Below are 27,500 nucleotides of genomic sequence, written 5' to 3' on the forward strand. Positions count from 1 at the left end.
ATATATCATTATAACTTTAACTGGTAAATAAAACAAGTAGTTCCGGTAAGAACAAGGAAACAGGGAAAGAAACAGTCACTTCACCTTCGAAACGGATTGATGGACACACAGCATCACTGTATCATGTGAACTCCCCACTGTGGAGTACGGTTAGTGTTTACTGTGGTGCACGTGGCTGAGCACTGTTAGTGTTTACTGTGGTGCACGTGGCTGAGCACTGTTAGTGTTTACTGTGGTGCACGTGGCTGAGCACTTTTAGTGTTTACTGTGGTGCACGTGGCTGAGCACTTTTAGTGTTTACTGTGGTGCACGTGGCTGAGCACTGTTAGTGTTTACTGTGGTGCACGTGGCTGAGCACTGTTAGTGTTTACTGTGGTGCACGTGGCTGAGCACTTTTAGTGTTTACTGTGGTGCACGTGGCTGAGCACTGTTAGTGTTTACTGTGGTGCACGTGGCTGAGCACTGTTAGTGTTTACTGTGGTGCACGTGGCTGAGCACTGTTAGTGTTTACTGTGGTGCACGTGGCTGAGCACTGGTAGTGTTTACTGTGGTGCACGTGGCTGAGCACGGTTAGTGTTTACTGTGGTGCACGTGGCTGAGCACTGTTAGTGTTTACTGTGGTGCACGTGGCTGAGCACTGTTAGTGTTTACTGTGGTGCACGTGGCTGAGCACTGTTAGTGTTTACTGTGGTGCACGTGGCTGAGCACTGTTAGTGTTTACTGTGGTGCACGTGGCTGAGCACTTTTAGTGTTTACTGTGGTGCACGGGCTGAGCACTTTAGTGTTTACTGTGGTGCACGTGGCTGAGCACTGTTAGTGTTTACTGTGGTGCACGTGGCTGAGCACTGTTAGTGTTTACTGTGGTGCACGTGGCTGAGCACTTTTAGTGTTTACTGTGGTGCACGTGGCTGAGCACTGTTAGTGTTTACTGTGGTGCACGTGGCTGAGCACTGTTAGTGTTTACTGTGGTGCACGTGGCTGAGCACTGTTAGTGTTTACTGTGGTGCACGTGGCTGAGCACTGGTTTAGTGTTTACTGTGGTGCACGGGCTGAGCACTGTTAGTGTTTAGTGTTTACTGTGGTGCACGTGGCTGAGCACTGTTAGTGTTTACTGTGGTGCACGTGGCTGAGCACTGTTAGTGTTTACTGTGGTGCACGTGGCTGAGCACTGTTAGTGTTTACTGTGGTGCACGTGGCTGAGCACTGTTAGTGTTTACTGTGGTGCACGTGGCTGAGCACTGTTAGTGTTTACTGTGGTGCACGTGGCTGAGCACTGTTAGTGTTTACTGTGGTGCACGTGGCTGAGCACTGTTAGTGTTTACTGTGGTGCACGTGGCTGAGCACTGTTAGTGTTTACTGTGGTGCACGTGGCTGTCACTCAGACAGAACAGAGCATAGCAGAGGAGCATCCTGTTGTGTCACTATCTAAATAAGGTCTATAAAGCGAATCTAACGATGCCCTCTCTGGGTTCTCTGGAAAGGACAAGACAAACACAACAGAGGTGGAGCCAGGGCAGCAGCAGTGACTCACATCTACCCTGACACACACACACACACACACACACACACACACACACACACACACACACACACACACACACACACACACACACACACACACACACACACACACACACACACACACACACACACACACACACACGCCAACGACTAATAAAACTAGAAACTTGAAAGTCACAGCCTAATCCTAACCCTCACCCTAACCCTAACCACAGCTTCTCACCTAACCCTAAACCTAACCACTAACCCTAAACCTAACCACTAAGCCTAAAAATAAGCATTTTTCCTTGTGGGGCCCGGCGAAATTGTCCTTGTTTGGTCAAACCAAAAACCCAAAACACAGACACACACACTCTGACACAAAGGACAAAGTGAGGCCCTCATTTCCTCTCCTCTAAACAGTGATACATCCACCGACCGGACTGACTCTCTCCATTTGTATTTTGTCTCAGACTGTGATGCAGGATTTATCTTTATCTGCCTCAGTGCCTCTCTCTCTCTTCTCTCTCTCTTTCTCTTTCTCTCTCTCTCTTTTTCTTTCTCTCTCTCTCTTTCTCTCTCTCTCTCTTTCTTTCACTCTCTCTCTTTCTCTCTCTCTTTCTCTTTCTTTTCTCTCTCTCTCTCTCTCTCTCTCTCTCTCTCTCTCTCTTGTTCTCTCTCTCTCTTTCTCTCTTTCTATCCTCTCTAATCCTCTCTCTGTCTCTGTCTTTCCCATCTCTCTGCATTTCTCTCTTCCCTCTCTCACACTCTCCTCTCTCTCCCCCTAAACTCTCTCTCCCCCCTCTAATGGGTGTGTGCTAGAATTACATCTAATTAAGGGTGTAAATGGACCCTGAGAGTGACAGAGAGCAGCCTTCTAATTCTGTAGTAAATTACCTTACCTCAGCAGAAAAACCTATCAGAGTAGGCAATGTCAACTTTTACAGGGTGGGGTTATTTACAGGGAAGGGTTATTTACAGGGAAGGGTTATTTGCAGGGAAGGGCTATTTGCATTTCCGCATGCATTAAAGCTGGGAAGTGCCACACGGATATGACAGTGGCTCCTCACGGTGACCATTTGAGCATTTTTCTTAAGGTGAAAGCAGAGGACACACACACACGCGCACAGGCACAGGACTTGAGCTGTGGCCAACAGGAAGAGGGTCTACACGGAACAGAGAGGTCAGAGAGCACAGAGGAACATGTGGCAGGTGTCATGCAGCAGGAGGACGGAGCAGGACATTGGACAACAGGGAACACAGCTGAGAACAGTACAGGATCTGTTTTTGGGGCTCATCATACAGGCCCCATTTTCAACATTTTTGATGATCCTTTCCCAGTTAATGGATGTTTTTCTCCAAAAGACATGTCCCTACGTGTCAAACAAACACCAAATCATAGCTATATAGAACCATGTAGATTATTTCAGAGAGACATCAAAATGAAACACAACCTAAAGTTAGTACCCAGGGGTAGTGGAGGAGGACCTAAAGTTAGTACCCAGGGTAGTGGAGGAGGACCTAAAGTTAGTACCCAGGGCAGAGGAGGAGGACCTAAAGTTAGTACCCAGGGGTAGTGGAGGAGGACCTAAAGTTAGTATCCAGGGGTAGAGGGAGGAGGACATAAAGTTAGTACCCAGGGGTAGTGGAGGAGGACCTAAAGTTAGTACCCAGGGGTAGTGGAGGAGGACCTAAAGTTAGTACCCAGGGGTAGTGGAGGAGGACCTAAAGTTGGTACCCAGGGGTAGTGGAGGAGGACCTAAAGTTAGTACCCAGGGGTAGGAGGAGGACCTAAAGTTAGTATCCAGGGGTAGTGGAGGAGGACCTAAAGTTAGTACCCAGGGGTAGAGGAGGAGGACCTAAAGTTAGTACCCAGGGGTAGTAGAGGAGGACGACCTAAAGTTAGTACCCAGAGGTAGAGGAGGAGGACCTAAAGTTAGTATCCAGAGGTAGTGGAGGACGAGGGCCTAAAGTTAGTACCCAGGGGTAGTAGAGGAGGATGACCTAAAGTTAGTACCCAGGGGTAGTGGAGGAGGACCTAAAGTTAGTACCCAGGGGTAGAGGAGGAGGACCTAAAGTTAGTACCCAGGGGTAGTGGAGGAGGACCTAAAGTTAGTACCCAGGGGTAGAGGAGGAGGACCTAAAGTTAGTACCCAGGGGTAGTGGAGGAGGACCTAAAGTTAGTACCCAGGGGTAGTGGAGGAGGACCTAAAGTTAGTACCCAGGGGTAGTGGAGGAGGACCTAAAGTTAGTACCAGGGGTAGTGGAGGAGGACCTAAAGTTAGTACCCAGGGGTAGAGGAGGAGGACCTAAAGTTAGTATCCAGGGGTAGTGGAGGAGGAGGACCTAAAAGTTAGTACCCAGGGGTAGAGGAGGAGGACCTAAAGTTAGTACCCAGGGGTAGTAGAGGAGGACGACCTAAAGTTAGTACCCAGAGGTAGAGGAGGAGGACCTAAAGTTAGTATCCAGAGGTAGTGGAGGACGAGGGCCTAAAGTTAGTACCCAGGGGTAGTAGAGGAGGATGACCTAAAGTTAGTACCCAGGGGCAGTGGAGGAGGACCTAAAGTTAGTACCCAGGGGTAGTGGAGGAGGACCTAAAGTTAGTACCCAGGGGTAGTGGAGGAGGACCTAAAGTTAGTACCCAGGGGTAGAGGAGGAGGACCTAAAGTTAGTACCAGGGGTAGAGGAGGAAGACCTAAAGTTAGTACCCAGAGGTAGAGGAGGAGGAGGAGGAGGACCTAAAGTTAGTACCAGGGGTAGTGGAGGAAGACCTAAAGTTAGTACCCAGGGGTAGTGGAGGAGGACCTAAAGTTAGTACCCAGGGGTAGAGGAGGAAGACCTAAAGTTAGTACCCAGAGGTAGAGGAGGAGGAGGACCTAAAGTTAGTACCCAGGGGTAGTGGAGGAGGACCTAAAGTTAGTACCCAGGGGTAGTGGAGGAGGACCTAAAGTTAGTACCCAGGGGTAGTGGAGGAGGACCTAAAGTTAGTACCCACAGGGTAGAGGAGGAGGACCTAAAGTTAGTACCCAGGGGAAGAGGAGGAGGACCTAAAGTTAGTACTCAGGGGTAGAGGAGGAGGACCTAAAGTTAGTACCCAGGGGTAGTAGAGGAGGACGACCTAAAGTTAGTACCCAGAGGTAGAGGAGGAGGAGGACCTAAAGTTAGTACCCAGGGGTAGTGGAGGATGACCTAAAGTTAGTACCCAGGGGTAGAGGAGGAGGACCTAAAGTTAGTATCCAGAGGTAGTGGAGGAGGAGGACCTAAAGTTAGTACCCATGGGTAGTAGAGGAGGAGGACCTAAAGTTAGAATCCAGGGGTAGTGGAGGAGGAGGACCTAAAGTTAGTACCCAGGGGTAGAGGAGGAGGACCTAAAAAGTACCCAGGGGTAGTAGAGGAGGACGACCTAAAGTTAGTACCCAGAGGTAGAGGAGGAGGACCTAAAGTTAGTATCCAGAGGTAGTGGAGGACGAGGGCCTAAAGTTAGTACCCAGGGGTAGTAGAGGAGGATGACCTAAAGTTAGTATCCAGGGGTAGTAGAGGAGGATGACCTAAAGTTAGTATCCAGAGGTAGTGGAGGACGAGGGCCTAAAGTTAGTACCCAGGGGTAGTAGAGGAGGATGACCTAAAGTTAGTACCCAGGGGTAGTGGAGGAGGACCTAAAGTTAGTACCCAGGGGTAGTGGAGGAGGACCTAAAGTTAGTACCCAGGGGTAGTGGAGGAGGACCTAAAGTTAGTACCCAGGGGTAGAGGAGGAGGACCTAAAGTTAGTACCCAGGGGTAGAGGAGGACGACCTAAAGTTAGTACCCAGAGGTAGAGGAGGAGGAGGACCTAAAGTTAGTACCCAGGGGTAGAGGAGGAAGACCTAAAGTTAGTACCCAGAGGTAGAGGAGGAGGAGGACCTAAAGTTAGTACCCAGGGGTAGTGGAGGAAGACCTAAAGTTAGTACCCAGGGGTAGTGGAGGAGGACCTAAAGTTAGCACCCAGGGGTAGAGGAGGAAGACCTAAAGTTAGTACCCAGAGGTAGAGGAGGAGGATGACCTAAAGTTAGTACCCAGGGGTAGTGGAGGAGGACCTAAAGTTAGTACCCAGGGGTAGTGGAGGAGGACCTAAAGTTAGTACCCAGGGGTAGTGGAGGAGGACCTAAAGTTAGTACCCAGGGGTAGAGGAGGAGGAGGACCTAAAGTTAGTACCCAGGGGAAGAGGAGGAGGACCTAAAGTTAGTACTCAGGGGTAGAGGAGGAGGACCTAAAGTTAGTACCCAGGAGTAGTAGAGGAGGACGACCTAAAGTTAGTACCCAGAGGTAGAGGAGGAGGAGGACCTAAAGTTAGTACCCAGGGGTAGAGGAGGAAGACCTAAAGTTAGTACCCAGAGGTAGAGGAGGAGGAGGACCTAAAGTTAGTACCCAGGGGTAGTGGAGGATGACCTAAAGTTAGTACCCAGGGGTAGTAGAGGAGGAGGACCTAAAGTTAGTATCCAGGGGTAGTGGAGGAGGAGGACCTAAAGTTAGTACCCAGGGGTAGAGGAGGAGGACCTAAAGTTAGTACCCAGGGGTAGTAGAGGAGGACGACCTAAAGTTAGTACCCAGAGGTAGAGGAGGAGGACCTAAAGTTAGTATCCAGAGGTAGTGGAGGACGAGGCCTAAAGTTAGTACCCAGGGGTAGTAGAGGAGGATGACCTAAAGTTAGTATCCAGGGGTAGTAGAGGAGGATGACCTAAAGTTAGTATCCAGAGGTAGTGGAGGAGGAGGACCTAAAGTTAGTACCCAGGGGTAGTAGAGGAGGATGACCTAAAGTTAGTACCAGGGGTAGTGGAGGAGGAGGACCTAAAGTTAGTATCCAGAGGTAGTGGAGGAGTATGGACTAAGGATGCTCAACACAGTCACTCAGCCATTGATTGAGCCCCAGTGAAGGACCTAATCCTTCTCTCAGATCTGCTTCTTTTATTCCTCATCCAGTCCAGCTCATTCCAATCCATATACACTATTTGCATCCCAAATGACGCCCTAGTCCCTATATAGTGAACTACTTTTGGCCAGGACCCATTGTGCTCTGGTCAATAGTAGTGCACTATGTAGAGAACAGGGCACCATTTGGGACAGATCAGTTGAAGCCCAGCCCTACTTGGCCTAATTAGCTCCACAGCTCCATTAGTCTACATTGTGGTCAATCCATTCATCACTTTGCATGTTAGTTAAAAGACCATTCCTCTGACGCTGTCACTGGTCACACACACACACACACACACACACACACACACACACACACACACACACACACACACACACACACACACACACACACACACACACACACACACACACACACACACACACACACACACACACACGTACAAGCCTATTACTGTTTTTTGAAAGTGGAGGATCATGGGAAACTAATTAACGAGGAACGATATATCACAGAAAGATCAGACCAAGTTGATGAGTGTGGGGGTAATGTACAGTACAGTGTTGTTAGAGGTGCTGAACAAACACTACACAATGTAGGTTTAGTATGGTCAGGTCTTCTATCATTACGGTGGGTTAGTATGGTCAGGTCTTCTATCATTAAGGTGGGTTAGTATGGTCAGGTCTTCTATCATTAAGGTGGGTTAGTATGGTCAGGTCTTCTATCATTAAGGTGGGTTAGTATGGTCAGGTCTTCTATCATTAAGGTGGGTTAGTATGGTCAGGTCTTCTATCATTAAGGTGGGTTAGTATGGTCAGGTCTTCTATCATTAAGGTGGGTTAGTATGGTCAAGTCTTCTATCATTAAGGTGGGTTAGTATGGTCAGGTCTTCTATCATTAAGGTGGGTTAGTATGGTCAGGTCTTCTATCATTAAGGTGGGTTAGTATGGTCAAGTCTTCTATCATTAAGGTGGGTTAGTATGGTCAGGTCTTCTATCATTAAGGTGGGTTAGTATGGTCAAGTCTTCTATCATTAAGGTGGGTTAGTATGGTCAGGTCTTCTATCGTTAAGGTGGGTTAGTATGGTCAAGTCTTCTATCATTAAGGTGGGTTAGTATGGTCAGGTCTTCTATCGTTAAGGTGGGTTAGTATGGTCAGGTCTTCTATCGTTAAGGTGGGTTAGTATGGTCAGGTCTTCTATCATTAAGGTGGGTTAGTATGGTCAGGTCTTCTATCATTAAGGTGGGTTAGTATGGTCAAGTCTTCTATCATTAAGGTGGTTAGTATGGTCAGGTCTTCTATCACAGGGGTGGGTTAGTATGGTCAGGTCTTCTGTCATTAAGGTGGGTTAGTATGGTCAAGTCTTCTATCATTAAGGTGGGTTAGTATGGTCAGGTCTTCTATCGTTACAGGTGGGTTAGTATGGTCAGGTCTTCTATCGTTAGTGGGTTAGTATGGTCAGATCGTTAAGGTGGGTTAGTATGGTCAGGTCTTCTATCGTTAAGGTGGGTTAGTATGGTCAGGTCTTCATCGTTAAGGTGGGTTAGTATGGTCAGGTCTTCTATCGTTAAGGTGGGTTAGTATGGTCAGGTCTTCTATCATTAAGGTGGGTTAGTATGGTCAGGTCTTCTGTCATTAAGGTGGGTTAGTATGGTCAAGTCTTCTATCATTAAGGTGGGTTAGTATGGTCAGGTCTTCTATCGTTAAGGTGGGTTAGTATGGTCAAGTCTTCTATCATTAAGGTGGGTTAGTATGGTCAGGTCTTCTATCGTTAAGGTGGGTTAGTATGGTCAGGTCTTCTATCGTTAAGGTGGGTTAGTATGGTCAGGTCTTCTATCGTTAAGGTGGGTTACTATGGTCAGGTCTTCTATCGTTAAGGTGGTTAGTATGGTCAGGTCTTCTATCGTTAAGGTGGGTTAGTATGGTCAGGTCTTCTATCGTTAAGGTGGGTTAGTATGGTCAAGTCTTCTATCATTAAGGTGGGTTAGTATGGTCAGGTCTTCTATCGTTAAGGTGGGTTAGTATGGTCAAGTCTTCTATCATTAAGGTGGGTTAGTATGGTCAGGATCGCGTTAAGGTGGGTTAGTATGGTCAGGTCTTCTATCGTTAAGGTGGGTTAGTATGGTCAGGTCTTCTATCATTAAGGTGGGTTAGTATGGAGGTCTTCTATCATTAAGGTGGGTTAGTATGGTCAGATCTTCTATCATTAAGGTGGGTTAGCTGGTCAGGTCTTCTACATCGTTAAGGTGGGTTAGTATGGTCAGGTCCCACTCGTTAAGGTGGGTTAGTATGGTCCAGGTCTTCTATCATTAAGGTGGGTTAGTATGGTCAGGTCTTCTATTGTTAAGGTGGGTCATTGGTCAGGTCTTCCTCAAAAGTATGGTCAGGTCTTCATCACCAGGTGGGTTAGTATGGTCAGGTCTTCTGAAGTATGGTCAGGTCTTCAAACAGTATGGTCAGGTCTTCTAACAAAATGGGTTAGTATGGTCAGGTCTTCCATATTTTTGTGGATGCTCATTTCAGATTTATTACAGACAGACAGACAGACAGACAGACAGACAGACAGACAGACAGTTGTACAAAAGATGCTACCTGTTTATCAGAAAGAGAGAGAGAGAGGGAGAGAGAGGAGAGAGACATTGTGAGGGGGGGGAGGAGGAGGGAGAGAGGAGGGAGGAGGGGAGAAGGAGAGGAGAGAGAGAGGGGGATAAGGGGAGGAGGGAGAGGGAGGGAGGAGACAGGATGGAGAAAGAAGGAGAGAGGAGAGAGGGAAGGAGGAGGAATTGAGGATGGAGGAGAGAGAGAGTATTACAAGGAGGGAGAGAATGAAGGAGAGTCAGGAGGAGGAGAGAGAGGAGCGATGAGGAGAGAGGAGCAAGGAGGGAGAGGAGGGAGGAGAGGGGGAGGGAGGAGGAGGTAGACTGGTAATGATCCCTACATCCCAGAGACTTGGCTCACCCACTGGCATACTGGCTTGCATGGTCCACTACCTCCAAACTTGCTGAGGTCTGAACCTCTCATTACTCCCTCAAAACACGCAGGCAACCAAGACCTCCCTGAACACAGTCAAACAAATTCACTTTATAACAAAATGAATTAGGTTTTCCATGTATGATGCATTGTTCACTTAGACATTGCATACATTGTTCAGAGGAAAATACTGTTGTTGTACAGTGCTACCTGTTTATCACTCATATACAGTCGGTAACACTGAACATTGTGTCAGAGGATACAGTAGGTATTACTGAACATTGTGTCAGAGGATACAGTAGGTATTACTGAACATTGTGTCAGAGGATACAGTAAGTATTACTGAACATTGTGTCAGAGGGCTGATACAGTAGGTATTACTGAACATTGTGTCAGGGGATACAGTAGGTATTACTGAACATTGTGTCAGGGGGCTGATACAGTAGGTATTACTGAACATTGTGTCAGAGGATACAGTAGGTATTACTTAACATTGTGTCAGGGGATACAGTAGGTATTACTGAACATTGTGTCAGAGGATACAGTAGGTATTACTTAACATTGTGTCAGGGGATACAGTAGGTATTACTGAACATTGTGTCAGATGATACAGTAGGTAGTACTGAACATTGTGTCAGAGGATACAGTAGGTATTACTGAACATTGTGTCAGATGATACAGTAGGTATTACTGAACATTGTGTCAGAGGATACAGTAGGTATTACTGAACATTGTGTCAGGGGATACAGTAGGTATTACTGAACATTGTGTCAGGGATACAGTAGGTATTACTGAACATTGTGTCAGGGATACAGTAGGTATTACTGAACATTATGTCAGGGGGCTGATACAGTAGGTATTACTGAACATTGTGTCAGAGGATACAGTAGGTATTACTGAACATTGTGTCAGGGATACAGTCGGTAACACTGAACATTGTGTCAGAGGATACAGTAGGTATTACTGAACATTGTGTCAGGGGATACAGTAGGTATTACTGAACATTATGTCAGAGGATACAGTAGGTATTACTGAACATTTTGTCAGAGGATACAGTAGGTATTACTGAACATTGTGTCAGGGGATACAGTAGGTATTACTGAACATTGTGTCAGAGGATACAGTAGGTATTACTGAACATTGTGTCAGAGGATACATTAGGATTTACTGAACATTGTGTCAGAGGATACAGTAGGATTTACTGAACATTGTGTCAGAGGATACAGTAGGTATTACTGAACATTGTGTCAGAGGATACAGTAGGTATTACTGAACATTGTGTCAGAGGATACAGTAGGATTTACTGAACATTGTGTCAGAGGATACAGTAGAATTTACTGAACATTGTGTCAGAGAATACAGTAGGTATTACTGAACATTGTGGCAGAGAGCTGATACAGTAGGTATTACTGAACATTGTGTCAGGGGGCTGATACAGTAGGTATTACTGAACATTGTGTCAGAGGATACATTAGGTATTACTGAACATTGTGTCAGAGGATACAGTAGGATTTACTGAACATTGTGTCAGAGGATACAGTAGGATTTACTGAACATTGTGTCAGAGGATACAGTAGGTATTACTGAACATTATGTCAGGGGCTGATACAGTAGGTATTACTGAACATTGTGTCAGAGGATACAGTAGGTATTACTGAACATTGTGTCAGGGATACAGTCGGTAACACTGAACATTGTGTCAGAGGATACAGTAGGTATTACTGAACAGTGTCAGGGATACAGTAGGTATTACTGAACATTATGTCAGAGGATACAGTAGGTATTACTGAACATTGTGTCCGAGGATACAGTAGGTATTACTGAACATTGTGTCAGGGGATACAGTAGGTATTACTGAACATTGTGTCAGAGGATACAGTAGGTATTACTGAACATTGTGTCAGAGGATACAGTAGGATTTACTGAACATTGTGTCAGAGGATACAGTAGGATTTACTGAACATTGTGTCAGAGGATACAGTAGGTATTACTGAACATTGTGTCAGAGGATACAGTAGGTATTACTGAACATTGTGTCAGAGGATACAGTAGGATTTACTGAACATTGTGTCAGAGGATACAGTAGAACTTACTGAACATTGTGTCAGAGGATACAGTAGGTATTACTGAACATTGTGGCAGAGGATACAGTAGGATTTACTGAACATTGTGTCAGAGGATACAGTAGGATTTACTGAACATTGTGTCAGAGGATACAGTAGGTATTACTGAACATTGTGGCAGAGAGCTGATACAGTAGGTATTACTGAACATTGTGTCAGGGGGCTGATACAGTAGGTTTTACTGAACATTGTGTGTGTCAGAGGATACAGTAGGTATTACTGAACATTGTGTCAGAGGATACAGTAGGTATTACTGAACATTGTGTCAGAGGATACAGTAGGTATTACTGAACATTGTGTCGGAGGATACAGTAGGATTTACTGAACATTGTGTCAGAGGATACAGTAGGTATTACTGAACATGTGTCAGAGGATACAGTAGGTATTACTGAACATTGTGTAAGAGGATACAGTAGGTATTACTGAACATTGTGTCAGATGATACAGTAGGTATTACTGAACATTGTGTCAGGGGATACAGTAGGTATTACTGAACATTGTGTCAGGGATACAGTAGGTATTACTGAACATTGTGCCAGGGATACAGTAGGTATTACTGAACATTGTGTCAGGGGATACAGTAGGTATTACTGAACATTATGTCAGGGGCTGATACAGTAGGTATTACTGAACATTGTGTCAGGGATACAGTAGGTATTACTGAACATTATGTCAGAGGATACAGTAGGTATTACTGAACATTGTGTCAGAGGATACAGTAGGTATTACTGAAAATTGTGTCAGGGGATACAGTAGGTATTACTGAACATTGTGTCAACGGATACAGTAGGTATTACTGAACATTGTGTCAGAGGATACAGTAGGTATTAATGAACATTGTGTCAGATGATACAGTAGGTATTACTGAACATTGTGTCAGAGGATACAGTAGGTATTACTGAACATTGTGTCAGAGGATACAGTAGGATTTACTGAACATTGTGTCAGAGGATGCAGTAGGATTTACTTAACATTGTGTCAGAGGATACAGTAGGTATTACTGAACATTGTGTCAGAGAGCTGATACAGTAGGTATTACTGAACATTGTGTCAGAGGATACAGTAGGTATTACTGAACATTGTGTCAGAGGATACAGTAGGTATTACTGAACATTGTGTCAGAGGATACAGTAGGATTTACTGAACATTGTATCAGGGGATACAGTAGGTATTGCTAAGCATTGTGTCAGGAGGTTGATACATTAGGTATTACTGAACATTGTGTCAGAGGATACAGTAGGTATTACTGAACATTGTGTCAGAGGATACAGTAGCTATTACTGAACATTGTGTCAGGGGATACAGTAGGTATTGCTAAACATTGTGTCAGGAGGTTGATACAGTAGGTATTACTGAACATTGTGTCAGGGGATACAGTAGGTATTACTGAACATTGTGTCAGGGGATACAGTAGGTATTACTGAACATTGTGTCAGAGGATACAGTAGGTATTACTGAACATTGTGTCAGGGGATACAGTAGGTATTACTGAATATTGTGTCAGAGGATACAGTAGGTATTACTGAACATTGTGTCAGGGGATACAGTAGGTATTACTGAACATTGTGTCAGAGGATACAGTAGGTATTACTGAATATTGTGTCAGAGGATACAGTAGGTATTACTGAACATTGTGTCAGATGATACAGTAGGTATTACTGAACATTGTGTCAGAGGATACAGTAGGTATTACTGAACATTGTGTCAGAGGATACAGTAGGTATTACTGAACATTGTGTCAGGGGATACAGTAGGTATTACTGAACATTGTGTCAGAGGATACAGTAGGTATTACTGAACATTGTGTCAGAGGATACAGTAGGATTTACTGAACATTGTGTCAGAGGATACAGTAGGATTTACTGAACATTGTGTCAGAGGATACAGTAGGTATTACTGAACATTGTGTCAGAGGATACAGTAGGTATTACTGAACATTGTGTCAGAGGATACAGTAGGATTTACTGAACATTGTGTCAGAGGATACAGTAGAATTTACTGAACATTGTGTCAGAGGATACAGTAGGATTTACTGAACATTGTGTCAGAGGATACAGTAGGTATTACTGAACATTGTGGCAGAGAGCTGATACAGTAGGTATTACTGAACATTGTGTTAGGGGGCTGATACAGTAGGTTTTACTGAACATTGTGTCAGGGGGCTGATACAGTAGGTATTAATGAACATTGTGTCAGAGGATACAGTAGGTATTACTGAACATTGTGTCAGAGGATACAGTAGGTATTACTGAACATTGTGTCAGAGGATACAGTAGGTATTACTGAACATTGTGTCGGAGGATACAGTAGGTTTACTGAACATTGTGTCAGAGGATACAGTAGGTATTACTGAACATTGTGTCAGAGGATACAGTAGGTATTACTGAACATTGTGTCAGAGGATACAGTAGGTATTACTGAACATTGTGTCAGATGATACAGTAGGTATTACTGAACATTGTGTCAGGGGATACAGTAGGTATTACTGAACATTGTGTCAGGGATACAGTAGGTATTACTGAACATTGTGTCAGGGGATACAGTAGGTATTACTGAACATTGTGTCAGGGATACAGTAGGTATTACTGAACATTATGTCAGGGGTCTGATACAGTAGGTATTACTGAACATTGTGTCAGAGGATACAGTAGGTATTACTGAACATTGTGTCAGGGATACAGTAGGTAACACTGAACATTGTGTCAGGGGATACAGTAGGTATTACTGAACATTGTGTCAGGGGATACAGTAGGTATTACTGAACATTATGTCAGAGGATACAGTAGGTATTACTGAACATTGTGTCAGAGGATACAGTAGGTATTACTGAAAATTGTGTCAGGGGATACAGTAGGTATTACTGAACATTGTGTTGGGATACAGTAGGTATTACTGAACATTGTGTCAGAGGATACAGTAGGTATTAATGAACATTGTGTCAGATGATACAGTAGGTATTACTGAACATTGTGTCAGAGGATACAGTAGGTATTACTGAACATTGTGTCAGAGGATACAGTAGGATTTACTGAACATTGTGTCAGAGGATGCAGTAGGATTTACTGAACATTGTGTCAGAGGATACAGTAGGTATTACTGAACATTGTGTCAGAGAGCTGATACAGTAGGTATTACTGAACATTGTGTCAGAGGGTGATACAGTAGGTATTACTGAACATTGTGTCAGGGATACAGTAGGTATTACTGAACATTGTGTCAGAGGATACAGTAGGTATTTACTGAACATTGTGTCAGAGGATACTGAACATTGTGTCAGGGGATACAGTAGGTATTACTGAAATTGTGTCAGGGGATACAGTGTATTACTGAACATTGTGTCAGGGGGGATACAGTAGCTATTACTGAACATTGTGTCAGGGGATACAGTAGGTATTACTGAACATTGTGTCAGGAGGTTGATACAGTAGGTATTACTGAACATTGTGTCAGAGGATACAGTAGGTATTACTGAACATTGTGTCAGGGGGCTGATACAGTAGGTATTACTGAACATTGTGTCAGAGGATACAGTAGGTATTACTGAACATTGTGTCAGGAGGTTGATACAGTAGGTATTACTGAACATTGTGTCAGAGGATACAGTAGGTATTACTGAACATTGTGTCAGAGGATACAGTAGGTATTACTGAACATTGTGTCAGGGGATACAGTAGGTATTACTGAACATTGTGTCAGAGGATACAGTAGCTATTACTGAACATTGTGTCAGGGGATACAGTAGGTATTACTGAACATTGTGTCAGATGATACAGTAGGTATTACTGAACATTGTGTCAGAGGATACAGTAGGTATTACTGAAAATTGTGTCAGAGGATACAGTAGGATTTACTGAACATTGTGTCAGGGGATGCAGTAGGATTTACTGAACATTGTCCTTCAGAGGTGGGGTTTAGGTGTCTAGGTATTACTGAACTGGCGTGTGCAGGGAGTTTGTTCCACTGCCATACAGTAGAACATTTTGAACATTGTGTCAGAGGATACAGTAGGATTTACTGAACATAGTGTCAGAGGATACAGTAGGTATTACTGAACATTTTGTCAGAGGATACAGTAGGATTTACTGAACATTGTGTCAGAGGATACAGTAGGTATTTACTGAACATTGTGTCAGAGGATACAGTAGGTATTACTGAACATTGTGTCAGAGGGATACAGTAGGTATTACTGAACATTGTGTCAGAGGATACAGTAGGTATTACTGAACATTGTGTCAGGGATACAGTGATACAGTAGGTATTACTGAACATTGTGTCAGGGGATACAGTAGGTATTACTGAACATTGTGTCAGGGGATACAGTAGGTATTACTGAGCATTGTGTCAGGGGATACAGTAGGTATTACTGAACAGTATGTCAGGGGCTGATACAGTAGGTATTACTGAACATTGTGTCAGGGGATACAGTAGGTATTACTGAACATTGTGTCAGAGGATACAGTAGGTATTACTGAACATTGTGTCAGGGATACAGTAGGTATTACTGAACATTGTGTCAGGGATACAGTAGGTATTACTGAACATTGTGTCAGGGATACAGTAGGTATTACTGAACATTATGTCAGTGGAACAGTCACTTTACAATAGTGCATCTAAATCTTAAAGGGGATACAGATTATGTATCCTACTGGTACATTATGTTTCAGGGCTGATAGGTAGGTATTACTCCGCTGTCCTGAACATTGTTCCACTAGGATACAGTAGGTAGTTTTGAACATTGTGTCAGAGGATACAGTAGGTATTACTGAACATTGTGTCAGAGGATACAGTAGGTATTAATGAACATTGTGTCAGATGATACAGTAGGTATTACTGAACATTGTGTCAGGGGATACAGAGGTATTGTCAGAGGATACAGTAGGTATTACTGAACATTGTGTCAGAGGATACAGTAGGATTTACTGAACATTGTGTCAGAGGATACAGTAGGATTTACTGAACATTGTGTCAGGGGATACAGTAGGTATTACTGAACATTGTGTCAGGGATACAGTAGGTATTACTGAACATTGTGTCAGGGGCTGATACAGTAGGTATTACTGAACATTGTGTCAGAGGATACAGTAGGTATTACTGAACATTGTGTCAGAGGATACAGTAGGATTTACTGAACATTAAATCAGGGGATACAGTAGGTATTGCTATCCATTGTGTCCCAGGGGGTTTGAGGTGTCAGGTAGGTAGGCATTGTGTCAGAGGGCTGTTCCATACAGAGCAGCGAACAGTTTTGAACATTGTGTCAGAGGATACAGTAGGATTTACTGAACATTGTGTCAGAGGATACAGTAGGATTTACTGAACATTGTGTCAGAGGATACAGTAGGTATTGCTGAACATTGTGTCAGGAGGTTGATACAGTAGGTATTACTGAACATTGTGTCAGGGGGCTGATACAGTAGGTATTACTGAACATTGTGTCAGGGGATACAGTAGGTATTACTGAACATTGTGTCAGGGGATACAGTAGGATTTACTGAACATTGTGTCAGGGGGCTGATACAGTAGGTATTACTGAACATTGTGTCAGGGGATACAGTAGGTATTGCTAAACATTGTGTCAGGAGGTTGATACAGTAGGTATTACTGAACATTGTGTCAGAGGATACAGTAGGTATTACTGAACATTGTGTCAGAGGATACAGTAGGTATTACTGAACATTGTGTCAGGGGATACAGTAGGTATTGCTAAACATTGTGTCAGGGGATACAGTAGGTATTACTGAACATTGTGTCAGGGGGCTGATACAGTAGGGATTACTGAACATTGTGTCAGAGGATACAGTAGGATTTACTGAACATTGTGTCAGGAGGTTGATACAGTAGGTATAACTGAACATTGTGTCAGAGGATACAGTAGGTATTACTGAACATTGTGTCAGAGGATACAGTAGGTATTACTGAACATTGTGTCAGAGGATACAGTAGGTATTACTGAACATTGTGTCAGAGGATACAGTAGCTATTACTGAACATTGTGTCAGGGGATACAGTAGGCATTGCTAAACATTGTGTCAGGAGGTTGATACAGTAGGTATTACTGAACATTGTGTCAGAGGATACAGTAGGTATTACTGAACATTGTGTCAGGGGATACAGTAGGTATTACTGAACATTGTGTCAGGGGATACAGTAGGATTTGAACTGAACAGTCATTTAGCAGACGCTCTTGTCAGAGGATACAAAGTAGTGCATTCACCTTTACTGAACATTGTGCATCTAAATCAGAGGATACAGTAGGTATTCCTGAACAGGGTTTGTGTCTCAGGGGCTGTCCTGGCAGTAGGTTTGTTCCACTGAACATTGTGTCAGGGGATACAGTAGGTATTACTGAACATTGTGTCAGGGGATACAGTAGGATTTACTGAACATTGTGTCAGGGGGCTGATACAGTAGGTATTACTGAACATTGTGTCAGGGGATACAGTAGGTATTGCTAAACATTGTGTCAGGAGGTTGATACAGTAGGTATTACTGAACATTGTGTCAGAGGATACAGTAGGTATTACTGAACATTGTGTCAGAGGATACAGTAGGTATTACTGAACATTGTGTCAGGGCTGATACAGTAGGTATTACTGAACATTGTGTCAGGGGATACAGTAGGTATTACTGAACATTGTGTCAGGGGATACAGTAGGTATTACTGAACATTGTGTCAGGGGGCTGATACAGTAGGTATTACTGAACATTGTGTCAGGGGATACAGTAGGTATTACTGAACATTGTGTCAGGGGATACAGTAGGTATTGCTGATACATTGTGTCAGGAGGATACAGTAGGTATTACTGAACATTGTGTCAGGGATACAGTAGGTATTACTGAACATTGTGTCAGGGATACAGTAGTGGGTATTACTGAGCATTGTGTCAGGGGATGAGTAGGTATTACTGAACATTTATGTCAGGGGCTATACAGTAGGTATGAACATTCACCTTATGACATCAGTAAGGCCAGAGCAGCGAACAGTTTTGAACATTATTCCTTGTCAGGGATACAGTAGGTATTACTGAACATTGTGTCAGAGGATACAGTAGGTATTACTGAACATTGTGGGGGATACAGTAGGTGCTATTGCTGAACATTGTGTCAGAGGATACAGTAGGTATTACTGAACATTGTGTCAGAGGATACAGTAGGTATTACTGAACATTGTGTCAGGGGATACAGTAGGTATTGCTAAACATTGTGTCAGGAGGTTGATACAGTAGGTATTACTGAACATTATGTCAGAGGATACAGTAGGTATTACTGAACATTGTGTCAGGGGATACAGTAGGTATTACTGAACATTGTGTCAGGGGGCTGATACAGTAGGTATTACTGAACATTGTGTCAGAGGATACAGTAGGTATTACTGAACATTGTGTCAGAGGATACAGTAGGTATTACTGAACATTGTGTCAGGGGATACAGTAGGTATTACTGAACATTGTGTCAGGGGATACAGTAGGTATTACTGAACATTGTGTCAGGGGATACAGTAGGTATTACTGAACATTGTGTCAGGGGCTGATACAGTAGGTATTACTGAACATTGTGTCAGGGGATACAGTAGGTATTACTGAACATTGTGTCAGGGGATACAGTAGGTATTACTGAACATTATGTCAGGGGCTGATACAGTAGGTATTACTGAACATTGTGTCAGAGGATACAGTAGGTATTACTGAACATTGTGTCAGGGGATACAGTAGGTATTACTGAACATTGTGTCAGGGGATACAGTAGGTATTACTGAACATTGTGTCAGGGGATACAGTAGGTATTACTGAACATTGTGTCAGGGGATACAGTAGGTATTACTGAACATTGTGTCAGGGGATACAGTAGGTATTACTGAACATTGTGCCAGGGGGATACAGTAGGTATTACTGAACATTGTGTCAGGGATACAGTAGGTATTACTCACCACCATTGTCTCAGCGGATACACCACCATTATCCCCTGAACACCATGACAGGGGTTACACCACCACTATCCCCACCACCACCCACCACCTCAGGGGCTGATACCACTATCCCCATCACCGAACATCTCAGCCTGGCTACACCACCACTATCCCCACCCCACCACCACCTCAGCCTGGTTACACCACCACTATCCCCATCACCGCCATCTCAGCCTGGTTACACCACCACTATCCCCACCCCCACCACCTCAGCCTGGTTACACCACCACTATCCCCAGCACCACCACCACCTCAGCCTGGTTACACCACCACTATCCCCATCACCGCCATCTCAGCCTGGTTACACCACCACTATCCCCACCACCACCACCACCTCAGCCTGGTTACACCACCACTATCCCCATCACCACCATCTCAGCCTGGTTACACCACCACTATCCCCACCACCACCACCTCAGCCTGGTTACACCACCACTATCCCCATCACCGCCATCTCAGCCTGGTTACACCACCACTATCCCCACCTCCACCACCTCAGCCTGGTTACACCACCACTATCCCCATCACCGCCATCTCAGCCTGGTTACACCACCACTATCCCCACCACCACCACCACCTCAGCCTGTTTACACCACCACTATCCCCATCACCGCCACCACCTCAGCCTGGTTACACCATCACTATCCCCACCACCAACAAAACACCTACATTCATCTCCTCTAGCTATGAAACAAATAATTTATTTTGTACTTCCCCGATAATTTACTTTATTTTTTATTTTTCTCTCTCCCCTTCCCTTTCCCTTTCCACAAGGAATTCTCCATTTCCCTATAAAATGAAAATTCATCTAGAATTACATCTTATGTCATCATTATGTTTATTAAGCGTGGATGATGTATATGAACAGTGCTGGCTTGCCGCTGAGTGCTTAATGATGCATAAGATTAAGCCGAGGCTCTCAGCTGCGCTGTGACTCCCCTCTGGTCTCTCTCTCTGCAGAGGCATGCTGGGAGCTCCAAACGGCCATCAGGTGAATGGAACTAACATCTCTCTTCTTTTAGTGTCTGGGCTGGTGTGAGAGTGGGGTGGAGGGGAGTGGGGGAGAGAGAGATAGCATGGGGTGGGGGGTGGGAGAAGGGGAGAGGGGGGGATGAGGGAGAGTGGGGTGGGAGGGTGAGAGTGGGGGAGAGGATAGCATGGGGGGGGGGGTGGGAGAAGGGGAGAGGGGGATGAGGAGAGTGTATAGGGGGGTGGGGTTGTGGTGGGGTGAGGATGTGGGGGTAAAGTGTGTGTGTGCGCATGGGTTTGTGCATTGTGTCACTCACATCTTACACTAAATCTGTCCTCCTACATATTAAAATAACCTCCTTCCTCTTTGCTCACTGTGCACCTGTCATTACCCTACTTTCTTTGCCTGCCCCTGTCCTCTATCCTTTTCTCCCCTTCTGCCTCCCCCTGTCATCTCATCCTTTTCTCTCCTGCCTCCCCCTGTCCTCTCATCCTTTTCTCCCCTGCTCTGCCTCCCCCTGTCATCTCATCCTTTTCTCTCCTGCTCTGCCTCCCTGTCCTCTCCTCTCTGCCTCCCCCTGTCATCTCATCCTTTCTCCTGCTCATCCCCTCTCTCCCCTGCTCTGCTCTCCCTGTGTCATCTCCTCCTTTTCTCTCCTGCTCTGCCTCCCTGTCATCTCATCCCTCTCCTGCTCTGCCTCTCCCTGTCTTCTCATCCTTTTCTCCCCTGCTCTGCCTCCCCTGTCATCTCATCCTTTTTTCCCCTGCTCTGCCTCCCCTGTCCTCTCCTCCTTTCTCTCCTGCTCTGCCTCCCCTCCCTCTCCTGCTCTGCCTCCCCTGTCTTCTCATCCTTTTCTCCCTGCTCTGCCTCCCCCTGTCATCTCATCCTTTTCTCTCTCTGCCCCCTGTCATGCTCTCCCCCTGTCATCTCATCCTCTCCTGTTCTGCCTCCCCTGTCATCTCATCCTTTTCTCCCCTGCTCTCCTTTTCTCCCCCCTGCCTCCCCTGTGTCCTCTCCTCTTTTCTCTGCTCTGCCTCTGCCTCCCCCTTTCTCTCCTGCTCTGCCTCTCCCTGTCTTCTCCTCCTTTTCTCTCCTGCTCTGCCTCTCCCTGTCCTCTCCTCCTTTTCTCTCCTGCTCTGCTCTCCCTGTGTCCTCTCATCCTTTCTCTCCTGCTCTGACTCTCCCTGTCCTCTCCTCCTTTTCTCTCCTGCTCTGCCTCTCCCTGTCCTCTCCTCCTTTTCTCTCCTGCTCTGCCTCTCCCTGTGTCCTCTCCTCCTTTTCTCTCCTGCTCTGCCTCTCCCTGTCCTCTCCTCCTTTTCTCTCCTGCTCTGCCTCTCCCTGTCCTCTCCTCCTTTTCTCTCCTGCTCTGCCTCTCCCTGTGTCCTCCTCCTTTTCTCTCCTGCTCTGCCTCTCCCTGTCCTCTCCTCCCTTTTCTCTCCTGCTCTGCCTCTCCCTGTCCTCTCCTCCTTTTCTCTCCTGCTCTGCCTCCTCCCTGTGTCCTCTCCTCCCCTTCTCTCCTGCTCTGCCTCTCCCTGTGTCCTCTCCTCCTTTTCTCTCCTGCTCTGCCTCTCCCTGTCCCCTTCTCCTTTTCTCTCCTGCTCTGCCTCTCCCTGTCCCTCTCCTTTTCTCTCCTGCTCTGCTTCTCCCTGTCCTCTCTCCTCTTCTCTCCTGCTCTGCCTCTCCCTGTCCTCTCCTTTTCTCTCCTGGTCTGCCTCTCCTGTCCTGTTTTCTCTCCTCCTGCCTTTTCTCCTCCTTCTCTGCCTCTCCCTGTCCTCTCCTCCCTTTTCTCTCCTGCTCTGCATCTCCCTGTGTCCTCTCCTCCTTTTCTCTCCTGCTCTGCCTCTCCCTGTCCTCTCCTCCTTTCTCTCCTGCTCTGCCTCTCCCTGTGTCCTCTCCTCCTTTTCTCTCCTGCTCTGCCTCTCCCTGTCCTCTCCTCTTTTCTCTCCTGCTCTGCCTCTCCCTGTCCTCTCCTTTCTCCCTGCTCTCCTCTCCCTGTCCTCATTTTCTCTCCTTGCTCTGCTTCTCCCTGTCCTCTCCTCCTTTTCTCTCCTGCTCTGCCTCTCCCTGTGTCCTCTCCTCCTTTTCTCTCCTGCTCTGCCTCTCCCATGTCCTCTCCTCCTTTTCTCTCCTGCTCTGCCTCTCCCTGTCCTCTCCTCTCCTTTCTCTCCTTCCTCTCCTCTGCTTCTCCTTCTCTCCTCTCCCTCCTTTTCTCTCCCTGCTCTGCCTCTCCCTGTCCCTCCTCCTTTTCTCCTGCTCTGCTTCTCCCTGTGTCCTCTCCTCCTTTTCTCTCCTGCTCTGCCTCTCCCTATCCTCTCTCCTTTTCTCTCTCCTGCTCTGCCTCCCTGTCCTCTCCTCCCTTTCTCTCCTGCTCTGCTTCTCCCTGTCCTCTCATCCTTTTTCTCCTCCTCTTCCCACATACTCTTCATATCCCTCCATGGACCCCTTCTCTCTCCCCTTCTCTCTGCACTCTCTGCAACAGTGCTATCTAGAACCTAAAATGTTAATTTGGCTGTCCCCATTGAGAACCATTTGAAGAACCCGTTTTGGTTCCAGGTAGAACCCTTTTTGGTTCCAATTAGAACCCAAAAGAGTTTGACCTGGAACCAAAAAGGGTCCCTCCTATGGGGACAGCCATAGAACAATTCAATTCAAAGGGTTTTATTGGCTATCTCCTCTCCCCCTCTCCCCCTCTCTCTTTCCCCTCTTGTTCTCTCCATCTCCCCTATCTCGCTCTCTCTCTCTCTCTCTCCATCCTCTCCTTTCTCTCCCTCCTCCCCTCTCCTTCTCTCCATCCCCTCCTTCTCTCCCTCCCTCTCCTTCTCTCCCTCCCCTCTCCTTCTCTCCCTCCCCTCTCCTTCTCTCCCTCCCTCCCCCTCTCCTTCTCTCCCTCCCTCTCCTTCTCTCCATCCTCTCCTTCTCTCCCTCCCCTCTCCTTCTCTCCATCCCTCTCCTTCTTTCCCTCCCTCTCCTCTCTCCCTCCCCTCTCCTTCTCTCCCTCCCCTCTCTCTCCCTCCCTCTCCTCTCCCTCCCTCTCCTCTCCCTCCCTCCCTCTCCTTCTCTCCTTCCCCTCCTTTTCTCCCTCCCATCTCCATCTCTCCCTCCCTCTCCTTCTCTCTGCCGTGGGTACCGCTGTTTGTGCGTGTGACGTCTATGACAAAAACATTATTATTATTAACATTGTGCTGCTAAACAATCCAATACAGAGCTCCACAGGGAGGAAGTTAACCTCTTGTATCTTCCACTGATGCTATCCAGGTCGTATCATGAATGGCTCCCTGGTCCCTATGTAGTGCACTACTTATGACCGAACCCTATGGTGAGGAGAATAGGGTGCCATTTGGGACAGAGCACAGACCACGTGACGGCCGCCACACTCAATCCAAATCATTAGTCTCCTCCTCACCCTCCATGACGCAACAGAAGGAGAAGAAAGGTCTATTAGTAGCAGAGACCTGGTAAGAGACCTTCGTTTCTCTCCTCAGAGGAGCAATAGCTCCCCAATTCCCACCGGGGAGATCCTGCTGGTAAAAAACGAATTCTACTTTTAATAATCTGTCATCAGGACCAGAGGCAGTCATAAATTATGTTTGGTAGCATGTGCGAGAGCAAGCCACAAGAGGGAAATCACGGTGGGAAAAAATCAAAGCCCGAGTTTGACAAACTTTCCCAAAGATAAATAATAACTTACAAACCGGATTAGTTGTTAAGTCGCGGCTGAGTGCATAGTCAAGCCGCTCCAATCAGGACCCCGATGCAGAATGAAGGATTTAGGGAGAGGCCCATCATTTGTTTTCTTCTCTTCTCCTCCCTCTTTTATATATGCATCATCCCACCTCTTCTCATTCCTCCCTCCTTTCCTTTAGACTCATTATATTCAGGGCCTGTTGTCATCACCACCCCCAGGCCAGAATGCTTTATCTTTAACACCTAGTGTGCCAGACTCTCCGTGTGTGTGTGTGTGTGTGTGTGTGTGTGTGTGTGTGTGTGTGTGTGTGTGTGTGTGTGTGTGTGTGTGTGTGTGTGTGTGTGTGTGTGTGTGTGTGTGTGTGTGTGTGTGTGTGTGTGTGTGTGTGTGTGTGTGTGTGTGTGTGTGTGTGTGTGTGTGTGTGTGTATATGGGACTAAGAGCTGTTTGAAGGTAAGGGAATCTTTAAGTACGTAGGAGTATATAGTATATAGTCTAACGGAGACTGAGGGACATTACTGAGAAAAAAATGCCCTGACTCCTGCCTTTCCTGTCGTTAGTAAATTAAGGAAACAACACCACTACCACTACACACAAATCAAACAAATCAAATCAAATCAAATGTATTTACATACACACACACACACATCTCACACACAGACACACACACTAAAACCACACACACAAACAATAGGTGACACACACAAAAACTCACAGAAAGGCCAAAACCTAGGAAGAAACCTAGAGAGGAACCGGGCTATGTGGGGTGGCCAGTCCCTCTTCACACGGGTAGAGATTATAACAGAACATGACCAAGATGTTCAATGTTCATAACACACACACACACACACAGAACAGTTGAAACTGGAGCAGCACACAGTCAGGTGGATACACATAGAGCCTTCACACAGTCCTGGGGCACGGTCCTAACACACAGGTTGAAACTGGAGCACACATGGCCAGGTGGACTGGGGACAGCAAGGAGTCCTCATGTCAGGTAGTCCTGGGACACTAGGGCTCAGGTCCACAGAGAGAGAAAGAAAGAGAGAAGGAGAGAATTAGCCACACACTTAGATTCACACAGACAGAATAGGACAGGATAGTACTCCAGATATAACAAACTGACCCTAGCCCCGACATAAACTACTGCAGCATAAATACTGGAGGCTGAGACAGGAGGGTCAGGAGTGGCCCCTAGAGACACCACACACACACACACACGCACACCACACACACACACACACACACACACACACACACACACACACACACACACATAGACACACACACACACACACACACACACACACACACACACACACACACACACACACACACACACACACACACACAACACTGTGGGTCCAGCACACTCACACACACACACACCACACACACACACAGTCACACAGTTACCACACACAGGTGAGAGTCCACCACTACACACCAGAGTCCTGTGGGCCCTGAAAGGTTTTGGGTGTAGTCTCACTTGATTAACAGAGTCCTGTGGGTCCTGAAAAGGTTACCTAGGTCCACCACTATGGACCAGAGTCCTGTGGGTCCTGAAAGGTTTTTGGTCCACCACTATGGACCAGAGTCCTGTGGGCCCTGAAAGGTGTTGGGTCCACCACTATGGACCAGAGTCCTGTGGGTCCTGAAAGGTGTTTGGTGTACCACTATGGACCAGAGTCCTGTGGGTCCTGAAAAGTGTTGGGTCCACCATTATAGACCAGAGTCCTGTGGGTCCTGAAAGGTGTTTTGGGTCCACCACTATGGACCAGAGTCCTGAGGGTCCTGAAAGGTGTTGGGTCCACCACTATGGACCAGAGTCCTGTGGGTCCTGAAAGGTGTTGGGTCCACCAATATGGACCAGAGTCCTGTGGGTCCTGAAAGGTGTTGGGTCCACCACTATGGACCAGAGTCCTGTGGGTCCTGAAAGGTGTTGGGTCCACCACTATGGACCAGAGTCCTGTGGGTCCTGAAAGGTGTTGGGTCCACCACTATGGACCAGAGTCCTGTGGGTCCTGAAAGGTGTTGGGTCCACCACTATGGACCAGAGTCCTGTGGGTCCTGAAAGGTGTTGGGTCCACCACTATGGACCAGAGTCCTGTGGGCCCTGAAAGGTTTTGGGTGTACCATTATGGACCAGAGTCCTGTGGGTCCTGAAAGGTGTTGCGTGTACCAATATGGACCAGAGTCCTGTGGGTCCTGAAAGGTGTTGGGTCCACCACTATGGACCAGAGTCCTGTGGGTCCTGAAAGGTGTTGGGTCCACCACTATGGACCAGAGTCCTGTGGGTCCTGTGGGTCCTGAAAGGTGTTGGGTCCACCACTATGGACCAGAGTCCTGTGGGCCCCTGAAAGGTGTTTGGGGTCCTGAAAGGTGTTGGGTGTACCATTATGGACCAGAGTCCTGTGGGCCCTGAAAGGTTTTGGGTGTACCACTATGGACCAGAGTCCTGTGGCCCCTGAAAGGTGTTTGTGGGTCCTGAAAGGTGTTGGGTCCACCATTATGGACCAGAGTCCTGTGGGTCCTGAAAGGTGTTGGGTCCACCACTATGGACCAGAGTCCTGTGGGCCCTGAAAGGTGTTGGGTCCACCACTATGGACCAGAGTCCTGTGGGTCCTGAAAGGTGTTGGGTCCACCACTATGGACCAGAGTCCTGTGGGTCCTGAAAGGTGTTGAGTCCACCACTATGGACCAGAGTCCTGTGGGTCCTGAAAGGTGTTGGGTCCACCACTATGGACCAGAGTCCTGTGGGTCCTGAAAGGTTTTGGGTCCACCACTATGGACCAGAGTCCTGTGGGTCCTGAAAGGTGTTGGGTCCACCACTATGGACCAGAGTCCTGTGGGTCCTGAAAGGTGTTGGGTCCACCATTATGGACCAGAGTCCTGTGGGTCCTGAAAGGTGTTGGGTCCACCACTATGGACCAGAGTCCTGTGGGTCCTGAAAGGTGTTGGGTCCACCATTATGGACCAGAGTCCTGTGGGTCCTGAAAGGTGTTGGGTCCACCACTATGGACCAGAGTCCTGTGGGTCCTGAAAGGTGTTGGGTCCACCACTATGGACCAGAGTCCTGTGGGTCCTGAAAGGTGTTGGGTCCACCACTATGGACCAGAGTCCTGTGGGTCCTGAAAGGTGTTGGGTCCACCACTATAGACCAGAGTCCTGTGGGTCCTGAAAGGTGTTGGGTCCACCACTATGGACCAGAGTCCTGTGGGTCCTGAAAGGTGTTGGGTCCACCACTATGGACCAGAGTCCTGTGGGTCCTGAAAGGTGTTGGGTCCACCACTATGGACCAGAGTCCTGCTGGGTCCTGAAAGGTGTCTGGGTCTCCACCATGGACCAGAGTCCTGTGGGTCCTAGGTGTCTGGGTCCACC

This window comes from Oncorhynchus keta, unplaced genomic scaffold (assembly GCF_023373465.1).
Source record: "Oncorhynchus keta strain PuntledgeMale-10-30-2019 unplaced genomic scaffold, Oket_V2 Un_contig_2517_pilon_pilon, whole genome shotgun sequence".
Taxonomy (NCBI): Eukaryota; Metazoa; Chordata; class Actinopteri; order Salmoniformes; family Salmonidae; genus Oncorhynchus; species Oncorhynchus keta.